Raw genomic sequence first — 8,165 nt, forward strand, 5'->3', positions numbered from 1 at the left:
CAAGAGCCCCCTGGTGGTTAAAGAAAAATCCACATATAAACCAGAAAATACAATATATGAAAAAAAAAACACTGAATGCTCTCTGGTATGAGGAGGCGGGCCGGATCCGGCATCGCCCAGGGGGCCAGACCAAACGACGTGGCGGGCCGGATCCGGCCCGCGGGCCGTAGCCTGGGGACCCCTGCTTCAATGTAACAAAGTTCACCAACCTGGATCTGCAGAGCAGCTCAGCAAGAAGATCAGAACTAGAGAATAAATAAAAATACATATTTATTATAAGCTGAACAAGTTGAACACAATGAAACTGTAATCCAGACTCCATATTTATCTTATTAGCTCTGTTTTTATGCTAACTGGTGGTAAATGACTTGTTTAGCTCCATCAAGTCCAGAGAACCAAAAAGCTTGAACAACATTCAGTCTTTCACCCATTGAGCTACTGAATCGTAGCCTCAGCTGCCCTGGTGACAGAGGTGAGGCGGCCAGGCACTGATGCTACTGGACCCTCTGACCTGAACCAGCAGGCAGAGCAGGTATCGAACCAGCAACCCACTGATTATTGGATGAACCTTCATTACACAATCAGATCTATTTCATACTCAGACTCATCCAGCCCCCCAGTAATTATATCATTAAATCCGTCCAGTAAAATGTCTCCAGTGTCTCTCAGACAGAGAGAAATGCTGATCCAGCAGAAAGAGACTAAAACTTGTCTACTTACAGATCAGACAGTGAGATGTTCCTTCCATTGTTCTTCTCAGTGATCTGACCTGACGATGTTTCACTGAAGCTGAGAACGGCTGGCTGAGCCGCCTACTTCCTGCTGCTGGTCCGTCTGCTGCAGAGAGGAGGGGCTGCAGGGCAGGAAGGATGTTAATCAAGGATGTATAGTTAGAGTTAGGAAAGTTCAAGGTATTCTGACGATCATGGAGGAAATTTTACTGTTTTTACTAAAAAAAACAAAAAAAAAAAACATTTTCACAGCTCAAAGAGGAAGACTGTGTAGAAGACCCCCGGATGTGATGACGAAGGCCGATGTTAGAGAAGAGATTGAAGATGCCATTGGAAGGAAAAGGCGCCCCCTAATGGTAGATGTTTAGGAATTTGTAAATAATTAACTTAAGCCAAAGAACTGTTTTTACTGACAGGTTATTTCTCCTGTAACAACATTTTTTCTCATGTTATATGTTGAATGTATTTGTGTTGCCGGAGCATATTAATGAAAAACACGTATCATTTATTACAAACACAGGAAAAATCCCTGTATGCACTGAATGTTGGAATAAAGTCATGATACTCTAAAGCAGGGGAGTCCAAGGTGGGTCCTGGAGGCCCAGCATCCATCCATCCATCCATCCATCCATCCATCCATCCATCCATCCATCCATCCATCCATCCATTTTCTTTACACCATTGTCCCTCAGTGGGGTCGGAAGGGTTGGTGGTGCCTCTCCAGCTAACGTTCCAGGTGAGAGGCGGGGTCACCTGGGTCACCTGGGTAACCTGGGTCACCTGGGTAACCTGGGTAACCTGGGTCACCTGGGTAACCTGGGTCACCTGGGTAACCTGGACAGGTCGCTAGTCTGTCACAGGCCCAGCATCCTCCATGTTTTAGTCTCCCTGGTTTAGCGCACCTGCATCAAATGATGCTCATTAGAGGCCTAAGAGGAACTTTGACCTGCTGAGGAGGTTGTTACTGCCAGCAGGGAGAGAACTAGAACATGCAGGATGCCGGGCCTCCAGGGCCCACTTTGGGCTCCCCTGCTCTAAAGGGTCACATTTACAAATTATGGTACTGCTGACCAGGATACTGGCCCAGTTAAAGTGGATATATTATTCTTTTAAGTCCTTCCTTTTGTCATGTAAATCATTCTTTTATGGTTTATGGTTTGGACTACATTAAACTTATTTTCTCTGCCTAGACAAGTCCAAAGTCTGGCCCGGGGGCCAAATGCGGCCCGTGGTCACAGTTCATCCGGCCCGCAGCCTCTGTCATAAAATCAATAATGTTTGTAATAACCATTGGACAGCAGTAATGTTACCTGCATAGGGCAGAGCTTACACACTAAATGCTACACACTAAATGCTGTTCCTCATTTAAACACTAGAGGGCAGCAGCCTGTGTGACTCTTTACCCTCAATTTTCTAAAATGGCGACGATCAACAAAAAAAGGAAAGTTGACTGCGAGGGCCGACGGTTCAAGGATGGGTGGAAATTAGACTATTTCTTCAGCTGTGTCTGCCTCATTTGTAAAGAGACGGTGTCTGTTTTTAAAGAGTTCAGTGTGAAGCGACATTACCAAACGAGACATGCCGACATATACGACATGGTCCATAGAGCTTTGGAGCGTGACGTCACTGATGTAGACGGACGGGTATCAGCGCCATCTTTGGGGTCCATAAACATAACCAACAAAAACAACAGTCTCGCAGATTTTTTTAATCCAACTTATAATTTAGCTATGGTACAAACTTGCTGCGTTATCGGGTGTTATAATTTCTAATTTTGTTCTTCTTAAATCTAACGGCATTTCTCCCATTTCTGTTTCTAAGGCTGCTGTTGGTGTGGTTTTAAATGCTCCAGTTCATAATCTTAATGCCTAATGTTGGATAATGTCTAATTTAGCCAGATGTGTTTTAGCTGCTGCGACAGACTGGCAACCTGTCCAGGGTGTACCCTGCCTCTCGCCCGGAACGTTAGCTGGAGATAGGCACCAGCACCCCTCCCGACCCCACTGAGGGACAAGGGTGAAAGAAAATGGATGGATGGATGGATGGTGTTTTAGCTGCTGAACCATAAACTAGACAACCAAAGTCCATGTTGGATCTTATCATACCTGTGTAAATCTGTTTTAATGATTGTCTATCTGCTCCACAGTCACACACAGCCAAACATCTCAAAATATTTTAGATTTTCTGAATATTTATATTCCATTTTAACTTTTCATCAAACCATAGCCCTAAATCGCTGCCTCTGTCCTCAGCCTGTTCCCGTAGCAGTGGATTTCCTCCTGCATTATTTTCCTCCAACAAATTATTCCACTGAACGAACCGCATTCAACTCCCTTTATATCCCCCATCTTCCCATTTCTGACGCTGGATCTTCAATATCCTCAAGCTTTGAAATAGCAAACAGCTACAAACCGCGTGTTAGCTGTAGTGGCTAAGTTTTGGCTACAGTCCGCTGTCGCCTTGATATCAGCAGGAAAATGAAAAAACTAAGCACTGGATGGTACCGACTAATTACTGGAGACCACGGCACACAACAGAACTCAGTTGTTGTACCAGCAACTCACAGATATTTTAACTTTTGATTCTTTTTCATGGTACAGATCTTGCAGCTTTGGCTGAAAACAAAAGGAGCAAAAGGGACCTGGAAACGATCTACGTGGCATAAATTCAAACGGAAATACGTCACCACTATCCTGTTGCTAAAAACTGAGCTGCGCTGAAGTAAATAAAAGAGAGAAGTTCAAATATATTCTGAGAGTGAAACTCCTTCTTGAAGGTGAAAATATATCATGTTTCTAAAGAAAATAAAAACGGAAGTATAGGAAATAGCGCCCCTTTCGCTTCCGGAGTGCAATGGACCCATTTCCAAATAAGGTATGAGACTGACAGTGGTCTGTCCCCGCCCCTTTTTGTTTGCTGCAGCAGGTCCTTCTCAGACTTGTCCACTAGCATCCCCATAGCCTCTGTACGTAAACCGGAAGTCCCTGACGCTCAAATTGCGTGCAGTCTGAACGCAGCATTAAAAGGACTGAGGATAGTCGGAGTTGCTCACAGTTTCTGACTTCGTAGGACGTTTCAGTTGATCTTTCCGTCTGGGAAGTTGGGATTTCCCAGTTTTTCATTACCACTGGAACGCATCATAAACTCCACCTTCACCTCCATCCTTTCTGCTTCTGCAAGGATCAGCAGCTGTGCGTTTTCACTTTCTCTGGGTTTCATTCATTTATTCTAGTTCCACGCTCTTCTAACTGCCTCTTGTGTTTAAGTTAAACTTTCTAAGTGGAAACGTGAATGAATCTAAATTTCGGACGGAGAGACCAAACCAACCAGGAGATGGATTCTTCTCTGACTGCGTCTCTGCTCCTGCTGTCTGTGGTCTTCATGCAGTTTGTCTCTGCAGCAGGTGAGATTCAGCTGTAGTTAAACTTTACTTACAGTAATGTCTAATTCAGCCCTCANCTGCTGTCTGTGGTCTTCATGCAGTTTGTCTCTGCAGCAGGTGAGATTCAGCTGTAGTTAAACTTTACTTACAGTAATGTCTAATTCAGCCCTCAGGAGCCGATATCCTTTTAGTCATTTCCCTGATTTAACCCCCTGAATGATGGTTCATTAGCAGAACTTCTACATGCTGAATCGGTGTTTTGACAATCTGGGCTACCCCGTCAGATTTTCCTACCGTAGCTCATCCAGATGGCCATTTCTGTCTGTCGATGCTACCTTTCGAAAACGGCTGACGTCACGTTTATGTAGCGTAATTGAATCTGCGTTGTGTCTTGTGGGAATAACAGCCAAACAACAGCTGATCTTGAAGGCACCTTTAATATTCCTGCATTAAACAGCAGAAAAAGAAAATTCAAAAACAGGCTCTTTCTCCGCACGGTGCTTCACAGCGACATGAATAACAAAAAAAAAATAAGAATTAGACAAAATATTCAAACCAAAAGCAATGAAACATCACATACCTGCATTAAACAACAGAAAAAGAAAAGTCAAAAACAGGCTCTTTCTCTGCACGGTGCTTCACAGCGCCTGTTTAACAAAGTTTGAATGCCCCAAAGCACATTATTTTACAAAAACATAATACTTATACTTAAAATACACTTATTATACCCAGAAAACAAAACTACATACCTTCTCCCACGCGGGATTCAAACAGAAAGAGCGCGACGGAGATCGTGGAAAACCTTTCATGAACTATAGTGGTATGCCCCGTTAATTGTTCTTCTTAAACCCCAAACTGACACTCAAAACAACAATATATGAACTCAATATGTTTAACAGTAGAGATTACAATTTACATTTTCTTTATAACACACCAAATTTAAATAAAAATAATAATTTTGAAACAGGAAGTTACCCGCTGTTTACAATGGATCTGCCGTCTTTTCAAAATAAAAGCTGGTACTATTCAGATGAGTTCCTACTGGAAAAGCGTTGCACTTGGCAATCTAGTGTAATAACTGCTACATTCACCCCCACTGTTTTACACTAGATTGCGGACATCTTACCCAAATAACAAAAGAAAACAAGCGTACAAAGATAATCTTACAATTTTTTATTTATTTATTTAGTTTTTTACAAATCTGACCATGACATTACACGTAACCCAGGTATACCCTCCATACAAAACCAAAATGGTCGACCAGCAAAGAGCTATTCGATAAAGAATTAGGAGAGATGAGGGGTAGCTAAGTCCCCACCTCACCATAGAAGACATGCCACTTACACATCTATCATAGAGTACACCCAAAATCACCCCAATGTGTCCAGTGCAATGGACAACCTAAATAAAATCATGACCAGACCCCATTATAATAAATCCCAATAAAAGAAAGAAGAAAAACAATAAATAACACAAAATAAATGGCCCTATGACAAAATCTTAACTCTTTGTGTGGACATTGTCTGAATCAACCTGTTAACAGGTTTGATAAGTCTTCCCAGTCTCGTCCGTATCCCGTCCCCTGGAACAACCGAAAGAGTCCTTGAAGGTACAACAGTAGCGACTGAGTCACATCCAGACACATGTGAGCCACTAACGGCCTTAGTTGAACCTATGGTGTCACTTGGGCGTAAACCTACACTGAGAGTCTGAAAGCTGGTCACTATTGTGATCCTCCGAGTGTGAGCTCTCTGATCTATGATCCGCCCCATCCAAGACGCTCTGATGGTCCCCACCGGCAGACATGATCCCACTACCCTGAACACTACCATCATTCACTCCAAAAGCTTCAGAGTCACTAGCTACTGTAGCTTCACCTGTGGTCATCACCACACTGGACCCTGGAAGGGAGGAAACCCAGTGAGCTGTTCGAGCATCACTGTCACGCTCACCTGGACCCGCATCATCTGACGACCCACTTTCTGAAACTGTGTTTGAAAAAGAACCCTGAGACACCGAGTCATCCCATGATGGCAAAGGCAAAAAGTTTACAGGCATGATCAGATTCCTATGAACTGTCCTAACCCGTCCTGTGACAGGATGACAGATAACATAAGTGTTCAGTTCACTGTTCTTATGAACCACAATGTAAACCGTGTCCTTCCAACGGTCAGCCAATTTCCGTTTCCCCCGCTCCCCCTTGTTAGCCATCAAAACTCTGTCTCCCTTCTCCAAAGAGTGTCCCTTAACCTTTCGGTTATACACCTCAGCTTGTCTCAACTGTTGCTTCTCGGCGTGCTGCTGAGCCAAAGTCATTGCTTCTCCGAGGTCCGTGCCCAATGACTGAACATACTTGTCCATGTCAGCAGTCTCGCCATCTAAGAGAACACTTCCAAACATCACATCAACAGGTAACCTAGGAGTTCGCCCGAACATTAAAAAGAAAGGCGGAAAACCTGTTGTTTCGTGTACCGTGCAATTATAGGCAAATGTCAGTGTGTTCAGCATCTGGGGCCATTTTTCCTTTGCCCGAGGAGACAATGCACGGATCATGCTACCCAGAGTGTGGTTCAGACGTTCAGCCTGGCCATTTCCCGCAGGATGGTATGGGGTTGTATGGCTCTTACGAACACCGGCCATCTGGAGTAGCTCGGCAATGAGAGAACTTTCGAAATTAGCCCCTCTGTCAGAGTAAATACAAGCTGGAAACCCGTATATGGAAAAAAAATTATTCCATAACACACGAGCCACTGATTTGGCAGACTGATTTGGACATGGGTAAGCACATGCAAGCCTGGTAAAATGGTCTGTCATTGCAACAGACCCTGATAAAGTGCAGGTTATACTCATGTAATCCGAGAGGAGAGGAGAAAGCAGTGTATTTCTTATCTTCATGAAGTGGGACATTGTAATATCCCGAAGTCAAGTCCATTGAGCTAAAGAATGCGTTACCTCCCAAAGCTGCAAGAATGTCAGCTTGATGTGGTAACGGGTGCGCATCTTTGACTGTACAGGCGTTCAACCACCTGAAGTTCGTACACAACCTCAAGTCACCATTTTTCTTCCAGCAAAGAACAAGTGGAGAAGCATACTCACTGCTCGACTTTCTGATGATTTCACGTTCTTCCATGTCATCCAAAGTTTCTCTCAACTTTTGGTAGTGAGCAGGAGAAAGCCTATAATAAGGCAGACGAAAAGGGCGTTCATCGGTAAGTCTGATGCGATGACAGAATTCGGCAGCCTTGCTGCAGTCCAAGTGATGTCTTGAGAACACATCTTCATACTTTACAACCAAATCAGTCAGCTTCTCTCTCCAATGTTCGGAAACTTCACAGTCACCGACAGACAGATCATGTAGCCCCAAATCTGCTAATATGCCAGGTCCACCTGTTGTCTTAACACTGCAACACGACTCAGCTGTAAGGCTGCCATGAGAGCTGTTCACTCTACCCACATTCTGATGTACCCTCACCTCCATGCCACCATCAAAATCCTCCAAGGCAATGCATGGATACACATCAGCCACCTTAGAGTTCCTTCTCAACACAACCGGCGACATAGTAGGATTGATGATCTTCACAGGAAGCCACCCTCCTCCCCAAAGTGGAGTAACTACTCTGCCAACCATCACACTACGGTGTACGCAGCGTGAAGTGCTTGGTTCAACTACAACAGTACTCCCCACAGAGAGTTCAGTCTTAGGTGGGAGGCGGCCCCACACCACATGCTCACTCATAGGCTCAAGAGTCACGGCCTTCTTCAGTTTGACAGTCCCAACTTTCTCTGGGATTTCCTCCCCCCTCCACCTTTCAAGATTGGCCAAAAATCTGACAAACTGACTATTTGCATCCAAACAGGTAGAGTCAGGTCTACTCAGTATTCGCCAATAGGCCTCATCAGACTTAAACTGTTTGATGAGCGGTTTCATCACATTGGTGCCAACAATGAGCTCATCAGCCTGACCTTCAACCACCAAGACTGGGACGACATAGTCAAACCCAAACAGCTTAAGTTTCAGTTCACAGATGCTCACCGGTACAGTCTGTTTCCCA

At 44.3% G+C, this 8,165-nt stretch overlaps 1 long non-coding RNA gene across 1 annotated transcript; it reads right to left on the reverse strand.

Annotated features, from left to right (window-relative positions):
* Nucleotides 1-4,023: 4,023 nt before the first annotated feature.
* Nucleotides 4,024-4,310, reverse strand: LOC107834474 (uncharacterized). Its single transcript, XR_001660264.1, has 2 exons — nt 4,254-4,310; nt 4,024-4,156 (listed from the first exon to the last, which is right to left on the reverse strand). It is a non-coding gene; the product is annotated as an uncharacterized LOC107834474 (long non-coding RNA).
* Between the last annotated feature and the right edge of the window lie 3,855 nt (nt 4,311-8,165).

This window comes from Poecilia formosa, unplaced genomic scaffold, assembly GCF_000485575.1.
Source record: "Poecilia formosa unplaced genomic scaffold, Poecilia_formosa-5.1.2 Scaffold636, whole genome shotgun sequence".
Taxonomy (NCBI): domain Eukaryota; kingdom Metazoa; phylum Chordata; class Actinopteri; order Cyprinodontiformes; family Poeciliidae; genus Poecilia; species Poecilia formosa.